The sequence below is a fragment of the Musca autumnalis genome, unplaced genomic scaffold (genome assembly GCF_047663935.1).
Source record: "Musca autumnalis isolate F117 unplaced genomic scaffold, ASM4766393v1 scaffold_1, whole genome shotgun sequence".
Lineage (NCBI taxonomy): Eukaryota > Metazoa > Arthropoda > Insecta > Diptera > Muscidae > Musca > Musca autumnalis.
The window spans coordinates 143,230,979-143,256,140 of record NW_027411644.1 but is presented as its reverse complement, the minus strand read 5'-3'; the positions used below and the strand labels follow the sequence as shown (position 1 = coordinate 143,256,140).

Below are 25,162 nucleotides of genomic sequence, written 5' to 3'. Positions count from 1 at the left end.
CTATTAAATCTAGGATCGTTCAAAATTGTAGGCCCATCTTAAAAACTTGTAATTTAAGCGTCAACCTTTGTTGTTGGTGTACATGTGTTTGACTCTCTATCTTACTTCTCCGCTATTGACCCTACTATCCTGGAGGTTTACTGCAAGAGTCTAAAGTGGCTCTGGGGCGGGTCAGAATAGGCTTAGGACAGTCTAGAAAAATAATCTCCCTCTTCTTAAAACAATCTGTTACTCTCCTATACAATTACTCATTCTTCTTATTTTTTCTCTTTTGTCTTATCACTTTCCCCTTTCCTCCTTCCCATCTTTCCAACTTAATCCACCATCTCCTCCCACATAGCACACTATATCATCATCAATAGCCTTGCATCATCATCTGCAGGCATACAGTACCATTCAGAACATTATCACCGTAAGCACAAGTCACCATATACCCATCAATCACACATCTTCATAATCTGCAGTCACGCAACATCATATATCCCAACCCATAACAAAGAACACATCACACTTCTATTACACATCATCACCATTTGAATGTACACATAACCATACAGTCGCATCCAAAATCATCTTAAGTACACAGCACCATTCAGAATATCATCACCGTATGCACAAATCACCATATACCCATCAGACACACATCACCATAATCTGCAGTCACGCAAAATCATACAGCCTCGCCCACAAAAAGAAACACATCACACTTCCACTACACATCCACCATTTGCATTTATACATCACCATATAGCTGCATCTAAAATCATCTCATCCATAGTCTACAACGAATCCTCTTTTCAACATCATCCATCCATCAAATCCACAACCGGTACACCTCTTCAACAATACACATAGCCACATTCTTCATCTACAAATCAATAACCAACCATACACCTCATCGAAGCACAGCGACATCATCATCATCTCCACAACACATACATTTCAATAGTCAGGATGATCACAATGGACCTCAAGGTCTCCGAGTGGAGTGGCTGCCGGCACGGCAGCTACGCATCCTAAACCTAGCCTTTTTCCGTCAGACAATTTTGGGCGATCAGAAACTATCAACATATTTGGATAAGTTGATTTTGACATTTCTGATTGAGTTTTTGAACAAATTTGTATAGAAAATCAACTTATGTTCTAATAAGAAGGCTGGGTTTTAGGAAATTTTCTAAGTCTTTTAGTCCAGATTTATTGCTGTGGCGGAATAATAATTAATAACATAATAATCTGCTAAGAAATCGACGTTTAACGGCAAAAATCTTAATTTAGAACACTTTTTGATGATTTTCCAAATTTAATTTTGCGATTTTCGTCAAAAAAATTACTTGCATATATTGCATATTTTGTGCATATGCAAAAATGCGTCATTGAATGCGTCATTGCTTTCAGTTTTCTTCAAAACGAATTTTGGTCCAATCAAAATTTTCGTATCTTTATTAATAAAAAATATGCAAATATGCAAAATCCGATATCTAATGATGATACATGGCTGTTGATGATGATGAAGTGTGCTATGTGGGAGGAGATGGTGGATTAAGTGGGAAAGGAGGGAAGTGGAAAGTGATAAGACAACAGAAAAAATAAGAAGAATAAGTTACTGTAGAGGAAAAAAACAGATTGTTTTAAGAAGGGAGATTGATTAAGAAATATTTTCTAGACTATTTGTTGTAAGCCTATACTGACCCGTCCAGAGCCACTTAAGACTCTTGCAGTAACCTACCAGGACTGTGGGGTCAATAGAGGAAAAGTAAGAGAGAGAGAGAGAGAGAGAGAGAGTGTGTGTCAATCACATGTACACCAAATAGTCTATGTCTTTCGACCATCAGTCTAGGACATCTACATAGAAGGTGCTCAATGTTGTTATCATCCCTCTTACATGTCATAGATCTTATTCTGCAGTGACCAGTTATGGTCCCTGTCCTAGCGCCTTAAGGGCAGCCTGACTATCTACATAGACTGTGACTGTCCTGCCTGCGTGATCCGTAACTCCTACCACTAATTCAAGGGCCTTCAATACTGCAAAGACTTCCGCCTGAAAAACACTGCAATTTGCACTAAGCATGAACGAGCGTTTGATGTTTACCTCTTCACAGTACACCCCCGCTCCAATACCTTCATCCATATTTGAACCACCAGTAAAGATGGAAAGGCTATCGGGTAGTGGTCTGCCATGCTCCCATTCACTTCTGTCAGGGATTATTACCTTCGCTGCATCAAAGTCCAGTGAAGGCGAGATGTAGTCGGACTCCCCCCACTCCCCCGTTTCTTAGTCCGATCTGACTGCTTAACTGCTGTAAAATGCTAGCATGTCCAGATCCTGAAGAGCGCCACAGGTTAAGCTCCTAGAGCCTCAAGGCACTACGGGATGCTTGATACTGAACAAGAATATCCAGGGGCTGGATGTTCAGTACCGCATTCAGTGCTGCCTGAGGGGTGCTCCTCACAGCTCCTGTAATAATTAGTGAAGCAGATCTTTGCACTGTAGCTAACCTAGACAAATTGGACCTGCTGTTCAGGGTCTGCCACCAAACAAGACATCCATAGGTAAAAATGGGACAGACCACTGTCATATACAACCAGTGTATCATATGGAGTTCATATAGGATTAGGGTGCAGCTAGACCCATCATAGTGCGCCCCTCTGTGTTCCTTTTCCATCTGAGACGATGATCAAGAACCACTCCCTGGAATTTTGCCTCAGTAGAGAGATTTAGCTGCACTCCATCCAGTGTTGGCGGTACGAACTTGGCGGTTTTCCTTTTTCTGGTAAATAGCACCAGCTCTGTCTTTGCCGGATTCATACCAATGCCGTTGATGTGAGCCCAGCGTGAGAGTTTGGCAAGTGCTCCTTGCATTAGTTCGGACATTTATCGCCAGTAGCCAGAGTAAGGAAGATAAAACTCTCCCCTGAGAGTGCCTCTGGTAACAGATCTCCTAATGGAGCTCTCAATATTATAATTGATTAGCCTGCTTCCAATCATGCTATCAATCCAGTTTATAAGGATAGAGGGGACACCCAGTAATTCTAGAGAAGAATGGATGGTTTCGGGTTTCACATTGTTAAAGGCGCCCTCTATATCCAGAAAGGCTGCCAGAGTGAAATTCGATTCATCCAGATTCTTCTCTATGTACCCTACGACACTATGTAGCGCTGTTTCTGCCGTGAATGGTTTATAAAGTCTTGGCTTATGAAAGTTCTTATTTCTAAATCTAATAACCTTTCTAAAGTCTTTAAAAGGAAAGAGGAGAGACTAATTGGCCTGTAGTCTTTCGGTAACCAGTGACTAGGTTTCCCAGCTTTGGGAATGTAGGTCACTGTTACCTGCTTCCACAACGCCGGAATGTACGATAGTCGTAGGCATGCAGGTGCGTTCTGAAGCATCGCTGGAATGATAGCATCCGGTCCAGAAGATTTGTAGGGCTGAAAAGAACTGATCCCCCATCCTCTGGGGTGTGGGCCCTACTCGTGCCCACACTGGATGTACCCAAGCTGGCGTCCTCACTCCCAGGAATGTGGGTTAGGCTAGGTTTAGGACCTTGAGGTCCATTGTGATCATCCTGACTGTTGAATTATGTGTATTGTAGAGATGACGATTTTGTTGTGAAGTGATGGTGTTTGAATTGGGTTATTTGTTTGTAGATGAAGAATGTGGCTACGAATGTTGTTGAAAAGGTGTTCCGGCTGTGGATTCGGCGATGGTATGGAAGAGATGTAAGATGTGATGTCGGTTATGGTTGAGGTGATTGTAGATGCGGCTATAAGGTGATGTGTGCATGCAGATGGTGTGTAATAAAAGTATGATGTGATGCTTGTTGTGGATGAGACTGTGTGTTGCTGTGTGACTGCAGATCGTGATGATGTGTGGCTGGTGACTATAGGGCGATGTGCATTACAGATGATGATGGTGTGAAGAAACGTATGATGAGATGCATGTTATGGGTGAGACTTTATGGTGTTGTGTGACTGCAGATGATGATGTGTGGCTGTTTATGATGATGAAGTGTGCTATGTGGGAGGAGATGGTGGATTAAGTTGGAAAGGTGGGAAAGGAGGGAAGTGGAAAGTGATAGGACAAGAGAGAAGAATAAGCAACTCTAGAGGAGAAATCAAATTTCTTACAGAAGAAAGATTGATTAAGAATTTTTTTCTTCACTGTTCTTCACAAGTCTATACTGACCCGCCCCAGTGCCACTTAAGGCTCTAGCAGTAAACTACCAGGACTGTAGGGTCAATAGAGAAGTAAGAATGAGATTCAATCACATATACACAGTCTATGTCTTTTGACCCTCAGTCTAGGACGTCGACATAGAAGGTGCTCGATTGTCTCCGTTTCCTCCTCATCCTCACATAACCTACAGTACTCAACGTTATTGTCATCCCACTTGCATGTCATAGATCTTATTCCGCAGTGGCCAGTTATGACCCCTACAACGATTCTGTTTTCTGACTTGCACAGTGAGAGGAGGGACGCAGTTCTACGCCCTGAGATTGCCGGCCAGATTGACTTAGATACCTTACAACCAGGTACGTCCTTCCAAACTTTAACGGTTTTCTCTGCGTAGAGCTTACTGAGCTTGTCGAGGAAAAAGCAGAGAGGTGGCTTGACACAATTCTCCATCCTGAGGTCCGATGATTGGTAGCCTCATATTGCTAATTCTTCAACACAGCAAAACTTAACAACTATGTTACATGTTTTTTAGATAGACCTACAACTTTGAACAGTCCTAGATTTAATAGTGTATGACCTTAACGCTTTTAGAGCAGCCTGACTTTCCACGTAAACAGTGACTATTTTATCTACAAGGTCCGTCATTCCCACTACAATTGTCATTTAGCTTTTACGAGTTCCTGCTATTTAGTTCTTCACAAAACACACCAGATCCCGTGCCTTCTTCCATCTTCGACCCATCGGTGAAGATTGATAGGCTATCGGGAAGTGGTCTGCCTTGTTCCCATTCACTCCTGTCGGGGATTATTACTTCAGCTATGTCAAAGTCCAGGCTTGGTGAGATGTAGTCAGTCTCATCTCCCCTGTCTCTTACTCCAATCTGACCACATATCCGCTGTAGAACACTAGCATGTCCAAGATGTAAACAACGCTACAGATTTAGCTCCTCAAGGCAGATCGTGATGCTTGATACTGTACAAAAATATCCATGGGCTCGAGGATCAGTATGGCATTCAATGGCTTCAGTAATGAGAATTGACGCAGCTCGTTGCACAGTAGCTAACTTGGACAGATTGGAATTATTGCTTAGGGCCTGCCACCAGACGAGACATAAAAACTCCTCCCCTAGTGACTGACTTCCTTACGGAGCTCTCTCCAATACTGGAATTAATCAGTCTGCTCTACCCACTACCTCGTGTAGCGCTGTTTTTGTAATCTCCAAGTCGAGCAGCCTTTCTAAAGTGGTCAATAGAAAAGAGGAAAGACTAATCGGTCTGTAGTCCTTCGGCAACGGTGGCTTGGCTTCCCAGCCTCAGTGCGGGTATGTGCGACAGCAGTAGACAGGCCCTAAAAATAACCTTCAGTATAGTGATCAAAAACGGTGGTGCGTTTTGAAGCATCGCCGGAATGACACCATCTGGGCCAGGAGATTTGTAGGCCTGAAAAGTACTGATCGCCCCAGAGATCGTTGAGTCGCTTATCAACCTGTTGACAAAGACCCCCGTCAGGAGTACAGGTTCTGTTCGAATCCAGACTTGGATAAGAGTCTAGTCCTTTCATCCCGGAAAGTGGGTCTCTGTCAGCAGCTTAAGAGTCTCTAGAGCGGAGTTCGTCCACGTACCATCACTTAGCTTGATGCTCCCAATAGGCTTAGGGTCCTTTGAGATCACCTTGAGAAATCTATCCGCTGCATTCACTCCCTCCAGGAGCTCCTCTTGGCTTTCCTGACCTCGCTTTTGTACTTAATGAAGCTAGTTCTATACTGGTCCCAATCTGTACTAAGTTTGGTCCTGTTCGCTTTGTTATATGCCCCCCGCTAGCCTTCCTGAGGCTAGCCAGATCTCTGTGTGAAGTTCTGGAAGTTCACACAGTCTTGAAGAGGCCAAAGAGTTGAATTCCTTCCAATTGGTTCTCCTTGGATTCCTATGTGGTTGCCTTTTACTTCCACACGAGACTCGAAAGTGTATCGTCACATGTTCCGAAAAGGAGCATTCCTCCGATACCCTCCAGTCTGTTATGGAAGCATCCTCCATATTTGTAAGTGCGGTCTATTACCTCCTCCCTTACGCTATTCTGGAAGATGGCCTTGTTTCCCCTATTACATACTCGTAGATCATTAATTAAAATGAAATCGAATATGGACTCACCTCTCGTATGCCCCAGTGGAAGTGGTGGGCATTTGCATCACAGTACATTATTATGTTGCAACTGTCCGAAAAGTCATCCACCAGCTTACGTACCAATCTACTTGGTGGGTCAGGTACCTCATACCGCGTGTAGACCGAGGCTAACACCAAAGCTCTTTCAGAGCCTACATCCAGCCTCACTACTGTCGTATCGCCATCACTGTAATTATACAGCCCAATTATGAATGTCAACTCCCCGTGAATTTTCTCAATTTCTCCTATAAGTTGCAACGGCAGAAAGACAAAACTCACGGGGAGTTTTCATTCATAATCACCCTGATAGAGTTGAATAAGATTTAAACTTTTCTTCGCTATAATACAAGTCCTTACCTTCTCCCCATTCGAGGTATAGGAAAGGGAGTAACGTCCATCGTTTACGAAATTTTGAACTGGGTTGCCATCAATTGGAAATTGGGTCGGCCTTCTTTGTTCTTTTATTTTTTATTGAAGCAGCAAAGCAAGGCAATCAGGCAAAGCAGCTTATGTACGCAGGCCTTAAGGTTCTTGGACCAAAGCGATGTCTATTTCAGATTTTGTAAGGGAGAGAAGGAGTACTGCAGCCGCCGCTTTGCAATAATGCAGGCTGATCTGCACCACGCAAAGGCCCTGCTGGCCGAACTCCTTACTGAGACTGCGAGAAGCGGAACCGAAGCCAACCCAACCTGAAGTTCAGCTCTCCCTTACAATTCTTAATAAACTTGGCGCTCGAACTATCCATGGTGAACTTCATCCCCGTACCTCCTCCTTCTGGGAAGGATTTTACTAATTTCCAGCTGTCGGCCGGGATGGGCCTGTTTTGCTTCCTTATCAGTTTCAACACCTGTGCCACATCCGAATCAGGAGGTGGCACCCATTTTGTCGCTGCGATTCTGGATGGGATCTCGGCGATGGAAATCGCAGCCAGCCTGCAACCATCCCACAGAGCATCAGAGCCATTCACTGTTTGGGTGAGGAAATCACGCGATCTTTACAGTTAATAACTTTGACGCCCTTGTATACGGCTGCCCTGCCAAAGGAAGTAATGACCTTCCTCAGAAGGCCCTCTACCAGCAACTAGTGATCGTCACTGATCCTGCCTTCATGATCAGTTCTATTGCTACCAGAAGGTCATCTGGGGCTGTCATTCTCGCAGGCCTGTGCGGCTCACCTGGCTTCTCCAGCAGGTTTAGGGAGTTTTTGGCCCGGGCTGCATATGCAGGCCCTCTCTGGTTGAGCTCCCTTAACTGGCTGTCGAGCGTCCATTTTTGCACACGATGTCGGTCGACTATCAGACTGGCGATCACCCAACCTCTTAGCATCTGGATGCGGGTCCTCAGAAGACCTCACTCTCTTCATACTCGATTGTAGTCAAGAGGTTGTCTTCTGGCCGCTAGCCAGCTTTGAGGTTGATGGACCGTCAGTCACTTCAATCGCCCGACCCGCAGCAGAGCAAGCATTCCCTTTCGGTCCGTTTTTGTTTTTCCCCGAGGGCCTGGATTTGTTCCCCGCCACTGATCCCGCAGATGCCTGTTTATCAGGCTTCCGCAAACCAGTAGCTTCAAAGTATTTCCCGCCCCTGCTTTCCCCAGCAGCTGCAGTAGCATTCACCGGTGGGGCTGTCGTAGTAGCTGGTAGCTTGTGTCTCAACTCCGCCCGTGCATGCCCTTTTGGCTTCTCCGACTTCGGGGACCGTGTCGGTGGGGCAGATGGCCGTCCCTGCCGCAGACACCTTTGGTGTCCGCAAGGGCTTCAGACTACCCGAGCTTCCGGCTTGATCTGGAGTAATCAACCCGGTCGTTGGGCTGGTGACTATATCAAGGTCAGGCCGCGGGACCCGATCGATAGGCAGTGGAAGCTTCTCAATGTGAGGATACTTCCTCTCAATCGCTCTCAAAATTCGAAGCTTCAACCTTATCTCCCGGAATTCCGCCTAAGAGACTTCTTCTGGTAACTTGTCTCCAAATCTAGAGCCGTAATTTACTGCTTTCTTGTAGCCATGTTTATCTGTCCTTTCTCAGGCCTTACTACTCTTGATGGAGGTGGAAGTGAGAGATTGGTCAATCTCTTCACCAGTAGCCTCCTCCATCAAGGCGTCCTGCCTGGGATGAACCGGCCTGTCGGTACCGACCGACATTCCATCCCTTGAGGGAATTACTTTCTGCTCTTCCTTTTTAGCACTCCTCGAAGCAACCGAGGGGGACACCTCCCTGTTCGTCTGGGATGGGATAACCGTGGTATCTATCTCATCATCCGACAGGGGAATATACTCCCAGTTGCTAACAGGAGAGCTTTCCCTGCTCAGATTCTGGGTGGTACTTTCCCTCAAGAGATTGAGTAATTGGAGTCGCTAACTCTGTCCAGAGTCGGATTGGAACAGTCGCCCCCGCTCATATTTTCGTTAGTTGCACTGGGTGCAGCGATGTTCGTGGTCGCAGCAGTGATCGTTATCAAGGGGATTTGGTTTTTGTTTTTAAATTTTTGTTCATCCATAAGAAGATTTGTGACTGGGGGAGTTGAGGACAATCATGGCATAGCACCCCACTACCATGATCAGGGCTTGACAACTAAGCCTGCTACTCGTTGAGGCGCCCAGGTATCAACGAGGCTCCGTTATAATGCAGTCGGTACCCTGACTGCAAACCTAAAACACCGATAGACACGAGGTCGCTTAACACCCCGGTGTTAGGGGATCTCATATTATATTGGTAGGAGATCACTACCAAATCTATGTCGCTTGACCAAGAATACACTGTGAGGTTTCAGTGCATTATGTCGGTTCGTGATAAGAAAAAGTGGATAACCTTTGTTCGGTCACAACCCCCCAATTCAAGACTAAACGAAATTAAATGATCAGATTGTGGCTTCAAGCCCCCCAACGGGAAGGAAAGTGAGTTCCTCTCAGCAGATCTAAAGTGTCTAGAGCGGAGTTAGTCCAGGTACCGTCGTCCCGCTTGATGCTCCCAATGGGTTTAGGATCCTTTGAAATCACGTTACGGAACCTCGCTGCTGCACTAACACCCTCTATAGATTTACAGAAGCTAATCCACGAATTTCTCCAGGATAAAAAAATGGGCGAGACTTCTCATAGCAACTCCGGAGGACATGAGTGAGATCTTCAACTTGTCCGCCAATTTCACCCTTTGTACGTGGCTCAGAGAGTTCGCACAACTTCGAGGAAACTAAAAAGTTGTAGTTTGACCAATTTGTCCTCCTTGGATTCCAATGAGGCGGTTGCCGTTTACACCCATAACAGTCTCGGAAGTGTATCGCTCTGTTATCCGAAAAGGAACACTCCTCCGATACTCTTCAGTCTACTATGGATGTATCTTCTATATTTGTAAGGGTTAAGTGAATAACTTCCTCCCTTACCCTATTATGGAGGGTGGCAGTATTACCCCTACTACATACTCGAAGATTATTATACCTAAAATTAAATCGAATATGGACTCACCCCTCGCATTGGTGTCACCGTTTCCCCAGTGTAAGTGGTGAGCATTCGCATCACAGCCCATCAATAATCTGCAATTGCCCGTCGTCTCCTCCACTAGTATGCACACCAATCCGTTTGGTTGGTCGGGTGCTTCATACGGCATGTAGACCGAGGCTAGTACCAAAGCCCTACCGGTATCTTTGTCCAGCCTCACTACATCGCCATCACTTGTTAGGGATTTGAGCTGCTTTCATTCAAAAACAGTTCAATTTTGTTTTACCGGACATATCACTCCACAGGAGTAATCGTCACTATTGTGATTAGTCTATAATGAATACCCAGATAAGTATCAACTCTGGTTATTTCTTTTGTATTTTTGCACCATTATTATACAAATACAAAAAATACCGCTATTAAATACACAGCAAAAATTACAGTTTTTCTATGACAGGTATATTCTGTTCTAATGACAGATGTGTGACAACTCTTGCCAAACAAGGACAGACATATGATACTGTAGACAGAGATCTAGAATGACCCTCAAACAAGTGACAACAAAATGCTAAACAAAAAACTCGGCAAACTTTTTCAGTCAGTAGCGAAAAGTCATTAGAAGCATACATAAAAGAAAGCCTCGCTTAGCGTATTTTACTGTAATTCCTAGTTAAGGAAAAGAATAAACTTTGTGTTTGCTTGAACTTTACCACCCAAATAAAAGAAAATATTATAATACTAAGAGAATATCAAACAAACTGAATGTTTAAATAAAGTCTTGTGGGTGCAAAATGAAAAGAAAGAAGAAAATCATTGTGCTGTGCCGAAAATCAAAATTCGCGGTGGTCAAAGACACGACAGCGATTTCATGGTGCGCGCAGTAGAAATTCTATATGAATTTATAAATACCGCGAAATTTCATATGTGTGAAAGAGAAAAACTTGGCTATTACAAAAGGAAAATTTATTGTTCATTATTTGAATATACGTAAAAGAACAAAACCAAAATCTAAAATCAAAATTACAATGTGTATCACATATCGGATACCATTAAAGTGACCTCAACAAATTATAAAGCCTTGCAGAACAAAATAGCCATCCAACAAAAGAGAAAAGGTTGACAAAATTGTTATGAATGGGGCGTATAGCACAATAGGTGAGAGCAACAACAAAACCTAACGACGGTACCACATGTGAAATACCAGCGATGAAGCAACAACAATATTAATAAACTTTTGCAAAACTCGGAAAAAGAAGAATCTTAAATCGTGGTGTCAACTCAATTTCGCATTGTTATTGTTATTCATCATTTCTGCATTGTGGCTGTTATTCATCATTTTACCCTGTTGCTGCTGTTTATCATATTCTCATCGTTGCTGTTATTCCTCACGGTTGCTGTTCTTCTTCATCTCATCATCGTTGCTGTTATTCTTCAATTCTGTTTTTATTTAATAATTATCTCTCTTTAATAGTATGGTAGTCGTAAGTAGTTATAGATTCTCCCATTGTATGACAATAAAGAGAGATCTACCATTGAATTTTAAATTTGCTGAAAGATTGCAAATCCAATCCCAGAAGATGGTATAGAATGTATACCACACGGCCAAGATGAGTTAAAAACAGCAATCAACCGGCTGAAGAATAATAAAGCAGTAGGTGCCGATGACTTATCAGCCGAACTGTTTAAAACCGGAAGCGACGCGCTGATAAGGTGTATGCATCAGCTAGTTAGTTCCATCTGGCAGGAAGAAAGCGTACCCGACGATTGGAACCTGAGCATCCTGTGTCCCGTCCAGAAGAAAGGAGATAATACTGTATGCTCCAACTATAGGGTCATAAGTCTTCTCCCTATTGCCTATAAGATAGTGTCAGGTATATTGTGCGAACGACTAAAGCCAATGGTCAACGAAATAATTGGACCATACCAATGTGGCTTTAGACCTGGCAAGTCTACCACTGACCAGATATTTACCCTGCGGCAAATCACAGAGAAGACCCAAGAGATGCAGATCGACACATATCACCTTTTTGTCGATTATAAAGCAGCTTTCGAAAGTCCCCTGCGATCAACATTTTGCTGGAAAAGGTAATACGAAATGCAAATGTCAAAAGAAATGGCACAATTTGCACCCAATAGTTACTTGCTTATGCTGACGACATGGACATTGTAACAACCGATGTTGGAATATGAGCGATAAATCGCAATGTCTTCGTCTTCGAGTGGCGTTGCCGGTATGCTGGCGTTTAGCGCGGCTTTGACTCGTCGGATTAGGGGGTGGTTCTTGCCACTCTCAGACGTTTCGGTTGACAAAAGAGAAAAAAAATCATACCGGTCTTTTACTAAGAAAGGGAAAGGTAAATGGAAACCTGAAATATGTAAAAAAAAATGCTTAACATCAACTAGAACTTAACAGCTGAACTCACCTTGGACTAGTGTAACCTACTGAAACAGCTCTCCTGGCGGCTGACCAACCAGGAGATTTAGCCCACCCACCGAGATCACCTCTCGCCATGACACTTCTTGTTTCCGTGTCCCAGGTTTGACCCTTTACTCACCTTGTTTACCTCATTCCCACCACCTTTTTAATAGGGTTTTAAGCCGAAGACATTGGCACCATTTTCAATTCAAAAAGATACATGTTTATTAATTTCCATTTTGATACACATGAAATCATTAAAAAAAAAACTGAACATACGAGTAAAATAGCAAATACTCAAGGGAAATCATACATATTAATTCTCGTTATTGAAATATAAGTCTACTTATTGGTTTAGTTTTTAGATGCGTTTAGTTTTATAACTGGTTTAGTTTAGGTTTAAGTCTTTATATGTTTTTCTTTTCTTTTAGCATTCAAGTGTTTTTAATCTTGTTTCAATTCATTTTAAATTTCTCTTAAATTTAGCCTTTAATTTTAATTTTTCTTGAATTCATTTTTAGGCTTAAAATTTTGCTTAAATAACTTTGTGTTTTGTGTTGTTTTGTTTTTGTTTGTTCTTGTATCCAGATTTAAATAAAGTTTTTCGTCGCAAAAAAAGAAAACTGTCTGATTATTTCTCTTGCTGGTTGGTTGAAGCCACACGTCCAATCTGCCTTTAATTTTAATTTTTCTTGAATTCATTTTTAGGCTTAAAATTTTGCTTAAATAACTTTGTGTTTTGTGTTGTTTTGTTTTTGTTTGTTCTTGTATCCAGATTTAAATAAAGTTTTTCGTCGCAAAAAAAGAAAACTGTCTTATTATTTCTCTTGTGTAATTAAAAATACTCGCGTGCCGGGAAATAAAAATATGAGTGTGAAAATTTTAAAGAAAAAAATAAAACATGAATGGAATACATACGTTTACGCACAGTGCGGTTGTGTGTTCTATGTTGCCCCTTATCATTGACCAGCATGTAAACAAAATCGTGCTTTGCTTTTGCAAAATTTGCCAACATAATTAAAAATTGTAAAGAATGGTAAAATTTGGAAAGTTAAAAAAAGGAGTTTGGAAAATGTTCTAACCAAATGAAAAAGAAAATGTGAGTGTGAAGGTTGTGTGTAAGTATGTGTAAGTATGCAAATAGTGGATCTTTACAAATAATTATATGGAAACAATATTTGCCAATAGGAATTGTTAACAAACTTTTAAAGAATGGCAATATTCTGTATGTTGAAAAGAATTAAATTCTTGGAAAATAAATACTTCTAATCTAAATAAAAATTGCATTCTACATGTGTGAGTGTGTGTGTGTGTGTAGATTGGTGGCTTCATTGAATGGGATGCATTTACAGTAATAGAACAAAGCTTCATTCAGAAAAAGCGTGGTTTTGGCGGAAACTAGCATCTTCGAAAAGTAAATGTCCATAATGGATTCGAAGTAAATGAAGGATATGTAGAGTAAACAGAGCAAAGCTAAACAGTGCTAAAAATCTTTAATAAAAACAAATGATCAAAACAAAATAAAGTAAACAAAATTGTTAAACTAGATAAAAAAGTGAATAGAATGAATTATTATCAATTAGAGCTTGCTGGTGAAGAATTAAGTGAAGTTAAATTAAAGTGTTTGTACGAATTTCTGCTGTATTCTGTTCGTATTCGCTTAAAAATGTTACAGAATGATTTTTTAATGAAAAGTAAACAAGATATAAGTGCATTGTGAATGACATTGTGTGCGGGAGTAATGTAGTGCAAAAAAAATGATATTATACTAAGAAATTGGCCAAGATTTTTTTGATGTTTTTGTCCGCCTATAATTTGGATGAAATATTTTGGTAGTATTCATAAGATATTAAGTGAATGCGCTGAAGTTGCAGAAGGAATGTGATCGTTTTATGAAGTTTGAATATGGAAAAAGTGTTTCTCTATGTGAAAGATCTTATGGCTCTGGATGAAGCTAAGGAGTTAGGAGCCCATAAGATAAGTGATAATTGTGCTTTTCTCTAGGAACTACAATTATGATGGTCTTTGAGGATCAGACGTTCCAAGTTTATGTATATCTATCTGAATTCATGAGCTTATTGGTCAAAGTTTTGCTACTTGTGAATCGCTGTGATTGTCATATGCTAAAATAGTTAGATGCCTTTGAACGTTTCTTAAGTTATCATGGGTGTTGGTGTGAAAAGATCAAAATTATTGATCACCTTTACGCAGGTAAGCCTTCTTGTATGGCTAGATAACCACAACCGACGTGATAACTGAGGACAAACAAAATTTAAGACCATAACTTTTCACAGAGTTTTAAACCTTCGAATGTAAGAAGGTGAATTACATGGGGAATTATCTACATGTTTTACCCAAATGCTTGGGAATGGTTTGGATAATCTCTTGATTTGGAATAAAAAATTTGATTTTACTTTCTCTTTGCGACAAGAAAATGAGGTATGTCTATACATTATGGTTTTCCTATAAAATTTCATTGGCTTTGTAATTTCGTTAACATACTCTGAGGTTTCAAAAAGGTTTTTACGGAAATAAAAAGGTGAGTATTCTGATGGTGAAACTATTGTTTTTTATATGAAAGCAGGACAATGTTTGGAATTTTATCAACAATATATCTTTTGGTAACTAAAATCAGTGGTTATTGCTTCTTTACATAACCAGATATTTAAAAATTTGGTGGAATACAATTGCATGAAATTGGTACGGTTGGTAATTATTTACATGTTGTTGCAAATAAAAAAAACGTCAAACCAGATGTTAAGAATTCGACCAAAAACATAAAAATTTCAGGATTTTTCAACCATCTTGAAAGAAGTGGGAATATATCGAAAGGAAATCCCGGGTAAATGGATAAAGGCCTTCTGGCTATACCGAAGAATGATAATGCCAACTAAACTTCTCGAAAATATATTGGGGGTACACGAATACAAATTTATTCTGTTCTGATTATATAGTTATCTCGTCTACATCGTGTTATTGTTTTGAAGTTCCCAGATGTTGTTGACCGAATAACACTAAAAACAGAATTTGCTTAATTTGGTTAACAGCTGAATATCTGCCCTCTTCGCTAAAGGGCCATGATGTATAGAAAGATTTGACTATGCTTGGAGGTAAAGGCGCAGTGTTTTATGATTTTATATATAGAATATCTCATTTCCATATATAAAGTTTCCAAAGATATTATGTTTCTATATTTTCGTCAAGCAATGAACTAACCTTTTGTTTACAGCATGACACCTAGAGACATTGACTATCAGAGGTAAGTGGTTTTTGATAGTGTGATTGGGAGGAAATGTTTCTGACACCACAAGATGGAGATGTTTCAATGCATGCCAGATGAAATCTGGAATTCTATGGAAGGAAGATGGATTCGTGAATTCTGTCTCTTTCTCTCCTGTGTGAGTACCGTCAATTAGGCCTGCAGCTTTTGTCGGAATGTTGGATACGATGTTATTTCGAACACACCTAGGTGTGTTTGATCGTGTCTTCCTTGCTTCTAGACTCTCACTACATAAGTCGACAACTGACAGCTCCGCGATCTTGTGTACAACAATTCCCTGCCCTGTGTCATGGTTTCAGATGGGTACTGGTAACACATATATACTACATAACTCATACATCTGCCGATAGGGGAAGTGCACTCATGGTCAACGACAGTCACAAGCTGACTGCTCAGGCGTCGCAATCAATGTGTTTGTCTAAAAACCGAGGAAGCTTCTTTTCGTAATCTAACTCACAATTCTGACTTCTGCTGTTAGTGTCTGAGAGATTGGCCTCCTATGGTGGAAAAGATACAGTCTCAATGGATTCCATGATCGATGAAAGACAATAGGAGTTCCAGGGATTTGGAAACCCGCTATCACTATTAACAATGGTAAGTCATCTTTTCGATTTCGTTTTTCTTGTGAATTTCTCTTGTCGAAACTTTGTACATAATGACCGATTATTATTGAAAAAAAACAATGTCGAAAGTACATAGCTTCTGCCTCACAAAGCCTCCAAGCCAAACGTCAAAAACGTTCAATGAAAGAAAATGTCAATGGAAGAAGAGTTTACGGAGTTTACATACCAGAATAAAACTTCGTCAAAACCACAATCTGAATTGTCCACACGCTCAGAGACCAAACTAGCTTGTATTATTGATTTTGATACAATTGAATATATAAACCCACACTCACTAAATTGAATAGTCAGACTTTTATGACTTAACCGTTTGTGTATGTAAACAATTTTGTTCCACAGCTTGCAGGTTGATTCCTGGGAATAAAACTAAGATAAAGGTGAGTATGGTTTAATGTTGTTTCGTTATCCAATACAGCTCATTCAAAAGTAAACTTGAAGTGAATCTGCTTACTGAATCCGTATCTACCACTTGCTTTCAATGAACTACTATCCCAAGCATGGGTGTTGATGTCAAAGTATCCGACCGTGGAATACAGACACCGTTGGATGAGTACTATAAAGTTACTCCCTTAGTATTTCACTACCTTAATCTAATAAAATTTTGTTTATAGATATCCTTCTTATTTGCGGAAAAGGTGGAAAACTTAAATTTTGTTTCCTTCTTAACTAATTAGTATCTATTCCGTCTTAATGATTCTCTTATATTTCTACAGTTTGATTCTTTAGAAGTTTAATTCGTTCTGAACGAATTATAGAGGTGCTACCAAAGATTACTTAAAATTATCCACACATACTAAGATAGGATAGGTTTCTGGAAAGTTTCGACTCTAATTCATGCGTGAAACTATTATCATTATTTCCTACGCTATCCTTTAAAGAAGTGTGGGCTTAGAGTTTGAAGTCAGAGTTGAGGCTATTGCTTCAAATCCTTAGCGTGGAAAATGCCAATCGGATTGCCTTTTAGGTCTTCCACTTCATATAGGCAATTGCCAACAGGTTTAATGATGCGACAATTAAAAAACTTCTTGTCAAGTTTTGCATTATAATTGGTTTTAAAGTCACTTTGTCTAAAACTCCTACGGTAAACTTCTTGTCCCGGAATGAATCTGATCGGACGACTCCTTATATTGTAGGATTTCTCATTCCTCAAGTACGCCTGGTGTAGACTATCCCTAATCTTTTCTCTGACCAGGTCTTGCTTCACAGACCGTGGAATCAAGCTTCCTGGCTAGTTTGTAGAGGCTACCATGAGTAAACATATTTACTCCGAAAAGTGCGAAGTAAGGAGTAGCCCCAATCGAACTATGGACAGAAGACCTTAGGGAGCACTCTATCTCAGAGAGGTTTTTATCCCAATCCCTATGGTCTTCACCCAGATATGAACGAATGGCTGCCAAAATTGACTGATTCACTCTCTCGGAAGCGTTTGCTTGAGGAGAGTGAAGTGCAGTCCTGACGTGAGTGATTCCAAAGCTGTTCACTAGGGCGTCAAATTCTTTGCTGGTAAACTGTTTACCATTATCTGACACAATGGTTTCAGGGGTTCCAAATTTGTGGAAAATCTCGCTGATCAAAAACTTAACCACATTGCCAGTATTCGCTTTGGCCATAGCCTTCAATAAGACATATTTCGATAAATGGTCTAGCACAATGAAGATAAAACTATTTCCCCCTTTTGTTCTAGGGTAGGGCCCTAAAAAATCTATATAGATTCGTTGGAACGGTCTATTTGTCACTATCTCGGCCCACATAGGAGGCCTCAAGCTTGTATTGGCAGGTTTTACTTCTTTGCAGACGACGCAATTCTTTACAAAGTTCCTAACTTGAACATTTTGGTTAGGCCAGAAGAAATACTCCTTTACCCTCTTTAAAGTTTTATGGAAACCTCCGTGTGATACTCGGGGTGGGCAATGGGCGTTCTCGATTATTTTCGGTGTTAGTTCATGAGGTACCCATAATTTCCAACAAAAATCTTCATTTAAGGGAATACCATCATAGCACTGGGTTCTCTTGTAAACTAGGTTATCGACGACCTTCTGGTCAGGAAGTTGAGAGGAGTTGTCCTGGACCGTGGCTATTAAGTCTTGGTATTCGTCGGATTTGAATGCCGGCGACTCCAAATCTATTAATGACGACACATCCAGTGAAACTTCCTCCATGTCGTACCTTGACAGAGTATCTGGCACAATGTTCTGGGTGCCCTTGCGATGTTCAATATTAAAGGAATACGCCTGTAGTTGGAGGCTCCACCTTGCTAACCTTCCGCTCAGATCCCTATGCGACATCAACCATTTTAGGCTGCTATGGTCAGTGATGACAGAGAAAGGCATAAGTTCTATATAAGGCCTAAACTTGCGAATGGCCATCACCACTGCCAAGCACTCTCTCTCTGTCACAGAGTAGTTCTTCTGAGCGGAGGTTAGTTTTTGGGAAAAATAGGCTATTGGGTGCTCGCCACCCTCATCATCCCTTTGAAACAGCACAGCCCCGATTCCCAAATCTGAGGCATCGCACTGTACAAAAAAGGGTCGGGAGAAGTCCGGATGGGTGAGCACAGGACTCGTAACTAAGGCCTGCTTCAATTGATCAAAAGCCATCTTAGCCTCCTCCGAGAAGTGGAACTGTTTTCCTTTTTTCAGGGTCTCGAAGATGGGGGCAGCTATGGTGGCAAAGTCGGCTATAAACCTCCGATACCACCCTGCTGTGCCCATGAAACTCCTCACCTGCTTCGCACTTTTAGGGTACGTAAACTTCATAATTGTCTCCACTTTTGCTGGATCAGGCTTCAGTTTGCCACCTCCAACAATGTAGCCCAAGTATCTAAGTTCCTTGAAGCAAAAATTCGACTTGGTTACATTTATTGTGAGCCCTGCTCTTGCCAAACAATCGGCCACCTGCTCTAACAACCCCAGGTGAGTGTCGAAGTCTGGCGAAACTACCGATCTATTGGTAGACGGTAGACGAAAACTCTATCACGAAGTGCGCCGGGGATCACTTTGTCCATTAGACGGCATAACCTTTGGGCTGCATTGCACAGACCAAAGGGCATGACCGTAAAATGGTAAAGTGGTCGTCCGGGCACCGTGAATGCCGTTTTCTCTCTACTAGGTGGATCTAAAGGAATTTACCAGAAGGCATCTTTCAGATCGACACTAGAGATAAAATAGGTATCCCCCAACCGGCTTAGCAGACCCTCTATATGCGGCAATGGATAGGCATCCTTGACAGTCAGTGCGTTGAGTTTACGAGCGTCCAGGCACAATCGGTTCTTTTCGCCCTTTCGAACTAAAGTAACCGGATGACTCCATGGACTCTCGCTTTCCTCAATTACACCTAGGTCAAGCATCCTATCCAGTTCCGCATACATGAGTTTCTGCACTGCCGGGGAAACAGGATAATGCCTATCTTTCACCGGAGTTGCATCGCGAGTGTCGATTGAATGGACCTCAGCTTTAGTCTTTCCCAAGCCATACTTGGTAAAGCATGGGAACTTGTCCTTCACACCTTGCAAGCGCATTCGTTGCTCATCGGACAAAGCATGGGTCTTTACATCATCGATCACTTCGGCGTCACAGAGGCTCACTTGATGGAGGGACAAACCGTCGACATGTGCAAACATGCGGAAACACCTCATGAAATCTACCCCTAGGAATAGCTCTCTACTCAAAGAAGGCACAAGATAGAAAGTGATATGGTGGTTCTGTTTATTGAAATTTATATCCGCTGTCACTTTCCCCACGATTTTATGTGGGCTGCCGTCGGCCGTTTTGATAAACGAATGGAACTGGCTAATGACCAGACCCGCTAGTTCAACAAAACTGAGGCATCCTCTCCCTAAGCACGACACTGTGGCTCCACTGTCCAATAAACCTTCTAACACCTGTCCGTTGATTAATATTCTAGTATACAAGCGAGTATCTTCCCCTTCATATAATGTAGCCGAAGCTATTTCCTGGCGAATACGTTTCCTTCTTTTATAACGCTCCCTAGCCTTCTTCACCTTATTAGAAACCTCTCCAAAAATCCTCTGCCTGGCCTCTTTATACTCTCTGATCCTAACATGGAGCGGTTTTAGCTCCCTCAACTTTACATCCGACACCATCTTCAAACCTCTTTGCTCCACATTTCTTAAAATAGTTAGCGCCTTACTACTACTATTATCATGTAAAATTTCTGGGCTTAAACTGGAGTCGACCTCACCTGCCCAGACTGTGGTGGGTTCCGGGGCCTGTTTCCCTGACATCTAGGACAATCTAACACGGTGACTGCCTCGTGACCACATCTGTAGCAGAACAATTTACGTGGCTCCCTGCAGTCCATCCAACTGTGCCCCATAACTCCACAATTCCAGCACTTGTATTTGGCATGTGTGCTAACGGCATCGACTTCCAACTCCTGCGGAAACTCTTCCTCTACTTGCCAGTCAAGCTCATGTACTCTCTGAGGTGGACCATATCTTACTTGCTGTCTCTGACTCGCAATTAGGTTCTCAGCCCGTTTGATTTGCCTGTAGAACTCGCCCAAATCTCGAAATTGTGCTGCAAAGGTAATCTGGGCCAGAGATGGCTTAAGGTTTCCCCTCATAATCTCTACCATTTCCTGTTCGTTGTAAGGAACCTTTTGCTGTGTGCGTAGCTTCAGCACCGAGTCGTAGAATTCGTCAAAGCTTTCCTGGGGTAGTTGACGTCTATTTAAGATTTGCATTTGAATCTGGAATTCATTTTCGTAACGCCTGTACTGCGCCAGCAGAGCATTCTCAATTTCACTCCAGGTTCTAAATTGAGTAATCTTGCGACTATTCCAATACCAGTCCAAAGCTGGTTTGTCTAGCAACTGGTGGAATTTCGTGACAAACTCTTCTTCGGGGCAATTGTAGTCTCGCTTCAGCTCCCCTACTCGAAAAATGAACTCTTGTACGTTCATCGTTTTATCGGTTCCATCAAACCGTACTCCCCATTTATCCAAATTAAAACGCCCTCTTTCTGTTGCCTGGGTGGTGGGATTTGATCCTCCAAAAGATGGCAGAGGCTCATTCAAATACGATGGCAGCCGTTTTGGTACGCCATTGGCTCCGAAGTTTGGCGGCGGATGGGTAAAAGGACCCATTGGTACGGGATTGGGTGCTGGCGGATTATCGTGCGCTGGTATCTGTGAGTAGGGTGCTGTAGCAGGTCGTGGTCTCGGCTGATAGTGGAAAGCAGCAGACCGTGGTATTTGCGGTGGTAAGCCAGTTGATGCCGGATTGGGTGCTGGTGGCGTATCTGTCGCCGGTATCTGTGGATAGTGAGCCGGAGCTGGCCGTGGTATCTGTGGTGGAAAGCCTGTCGGTAGGTTTGGTTCTGCATGCTGAGACCTTAAGCCCGACGCCAACGCTTGTGAAGTGAGAATAGCTGACTCCAGAGACGCGCGAGCTTGTGCTTGGGCTGCGGCATTTTGCATCGTCCAGCTAGCCGACGGGAACAAATTGTCCATGGGATCATTGCCCGCTAACATCGAGCGTCTGGTGGCTTCGGCGATTCTCGGTATTAACGCTGCCAATCTCTCCTCTTCCTGCTGGCGGAACTGTAGCTGGGATAACGTTATAGCAGAGTTAATTATCTCTCTCACGCCAGTACCGATCGCTGCCGGTGCCGTTTGCCTGTTCTGCAACCCGGTCAAGATGCTATAATTGGGGGATGAGATACTGCCATGGGACCAAAACGATGCATTCGATGTATTTAGAACGTCCTGGAGGCCAGCAGGGACTGGTGGAGCGGCCGAGGAGCCAGACACTGATGCAGTTACGGTAGTCGGAACGTCCTGAGGCACATTCTGCGCTGGTACCTGAGCGCTGTGAGCGGCAACGGGGTTATTAGGGGCGGCGGTAGTCACATTTGGGGCCGCAACATGGCTGCTGTGGGCTGTAGTAGCAACATAAATGGGCGCAGGGGGCAAATTGTTGCCTGCTGTGGTCACGGTAATTATCCTATTCTGCCCTAGGATAGGTCTGCCTGTCGAATCCCTCTCTGTTGATCTGGTGCTAGGCATATTGCTATCTAACCTACTATTTACTCTTTCCTTACAAACAATCGAGTACACAGACGCACTAAAAATCAGGGCACTTGTCTAATTTATTTATAAATCTAAAAGAATAAAACTAAAGCCTTCAATGGCAATTAATAGAATTACTTATCCAATGTTAATTCAACAATCATCAATATATCCATTCAAAACATACGATACACCAATTCCATGAAAGAATAGCGTTCAACTTGCACAACTTTCTCAAAATCCAATTCAAATGTAGCTTCAAACTCAAAATAATTCAGCACCAATCAAACTCCGCTACACTTTCCAAGTTGCACAATTTAGTAAAAATCAAAATAAAATAAAAAAACTTAAAAAAACTATAAAATAAAATAACGTGATATAACTTCAAAATTATCAATATTATTCAATCTTCACAACACTTCTTCACCTTCACAGGCACTCAAACAATGCATAAACTGGAATCTGCTTCCCAATATGAAACTCGGAATGAAATAGATGTATTATATGTATAAGTCAGGTGGTGGAATTACAGGATAAACTAAGGTAAGCAAAGGTCAAACATGCTGTTTCAATAGAAAAACTTCATAACCTATCTTATATCTATTTCTTAAAGGTATATGGTGAGTTCGAGCTAAAACTTAAAATGAATGATTGTACAATGGAATGAACAACTGGTACTGACCTCCCTATAGATATTCCATGACAACTACGACCCATGTTCGGAAGCCACGATTGTCGCAGGACCGATGGAAATCTTAGGTAAGTCAGCGTTTACACTTAAAACCAGCCACTCATTTTGACTATTTACACTACAACTTAAAGGCTGAAATTCCTCCCTAAGGGGAATTTGCCAACACTTGCAAAACTCCCAATCTTCACCATTCCCATCCGAGCAGCAGCACAATTACAAGCTCGCTATGGCTCAATTATATGGGTCTCCACGAATGAGGATGGCTAAACTTGGAGAACAGGTAAATGTTGGTATTGGCTATCAAACACTAGACTAAAAAGAGTAAACTGAAATGCAAGATGAAAGGTTTCCTAACGACTAGTACGATTAGATGCTATACGATCTAACCCTAACAACTAAGACACTAGTGAAAGATAACCCAATCATATTGACTAAAACTAGAACAGATGACACTTTCCCGGACCTCCACTATAGCAACGCGTCAGGGACTCTTAAATAACCTAGACGGGACTTACTGAAGATGACCGAGAAAAAGCTATCTATTCCTAAAACTATTAAAACTACTAGACATATTTCGGGCCCCACGTTGGGCGCCATTTGTAACAACCGATGTTGGAATATGAGCGATAAATCGCAATGTCTTCGAGTGACGTTGCCGGTATGCAGGCGTTTAGCGCGGCTTTGACTCGTCGGATTAGGGGGTGGTTCTTGCCACTCTCAGACGTTTCGGTTGACAAAAGAGAAAAAAAAAATCATACCGGTCTTTTACTAAGAAAGGGAAAGGTAAATGGAAACCTGAAATATGTCAAAAAAAAAAAAAATGCTTAACATCAACTAGAACTTAACAGCTGAACTCACCTTGGACTAGTGTAACCTACTGAAACAGCTCTCCTGGCGGCTGACCAACCAGGAGATTTAGCCCACCCACCGAGATCACCTCTCGCCATGACACTTCTTGTTTCCGTGTCCCAGGTTTGACCCTTTACTCACCTTGTTTACCTCATTCCCACCACCTTTTTAATAGGGCTTTAAGCCGAAGACATTGGCACCATTGTCAATTCAAAAAGATACATGTTTATTAATTTCCATTTTGATACACATGAAATCATTCAAAAAAAAAAACTGAACATACGAGTAAAATAGCAAAAATTCAAGGGAAATCATACATATTAATTCTCGTTATTGAAATATAAGTCTACTTATTGGATGCAATTAATGAGAAAAACAGAAAAAAATTGATGATTAAAGATGATCACGATAACTCAAATTTTGATCTTCCTTTTATTTCAGGTTGCTATATTATGTGCCGGAATATTGAAGGCCGCATCTGTAGGTTCCTCCCAATGAGTAGGTAAGTACGTCTAAGTTTAAAGTTTTCGTTTTATAATTATATTCCGAAGTATATATTATTGATTTTTTTTATCTTCTCAGGAAAGGACAAACAAAAGGACGAGAGGCCGCCTGTATAAGTTAGATACTTTGTCCCACAACTTCCCCTGCTCGATCAATCACGGATGCTGATTGGCGCACTGGCATCTCCTCTACAATTCCCTCTGCGGATACCGTAGTGTGCGGATCGCCGCTGGGCATCGGTTGTTGTCGGTTTGCTCGCCTTGTTACACTTTGCTCTCACTGGAATAATTGTAATTGTATTAGTATATGACATGAGATCCTCTGCGATCACTCAGAACCTCTGCGTTCACTTGTCATCTAGCACTTGTCGAAGAATAACGTCTACGCGTTATTACTAATAGGCCTCTGTCGCCACTATCCCCGATTACAAAAGGTAATCTTTGTTGTAAGAAAAGAAATCATCTACCAATAAACAGCAATCATATTTATATTAAGAATTGATACTGGTTGTTTTTATTTCTCTTTTCTTTTCTCCCTCCACTGCTCAACATACGGTAATCCTGAGTTATCGAAGAAACCTATGGATTTCCCCTCCCTCACCTAAACATTTGGTCCAATCGAACCGGATTGAAGTCAGCTTTGTCGTTGTTCCCCCTCTCTTGAACGAGAATTGAAAGTTTTGTGGTTGCTTTGCACGGAGAAATCATTGGATCATCTCACTCCACATATCATTGATATTATTACATCAACAAATCACCATACTAACACCAGGTACGTAAACTCAGATTTCCATAAAAAGTGAGCTACCGCGAGTGTTAGTATTTTTCGGTTCATTTTCCGTTTGAGAATTAATATAAAAATAAATCATTGGTCGAATTTCAATCTCCCTACGCGAGTGCATTAAATTCGTTGCCTTCATTCCCCCACCATACAATACAGTCCACACAAGTTGTTGAAATCGTTGTTGTACTGATCATCCAACGTCGCGTTGATCATACAAATCACT

The 25,162-nt window shown here is 41.8% G+C and overlaps 1 long non-coding RNA gene across 1 annotated transcript; it reads left to right on the top strand.

The window, feature by feature from the left end:
- Positions 1 to 22,226: 22,226 nt before the first annotated feature.
- Positions 22,227 to 24,266, top strand: LOC141390860 (uncharacterized). Its single transcript, XR_012409503.1, has 4 exons — positions 22,227 to 22,655; positions 22,726 to 22,871; positions 24,094 to 24,154; positions 24,235 to 24,266. It is a non-coding gene; the product is annotated as an uncharacterized lncRNA (long non-coding RNA).
- Positions 24,267 to 25,162: the final 896 nt, after the last annotated feature.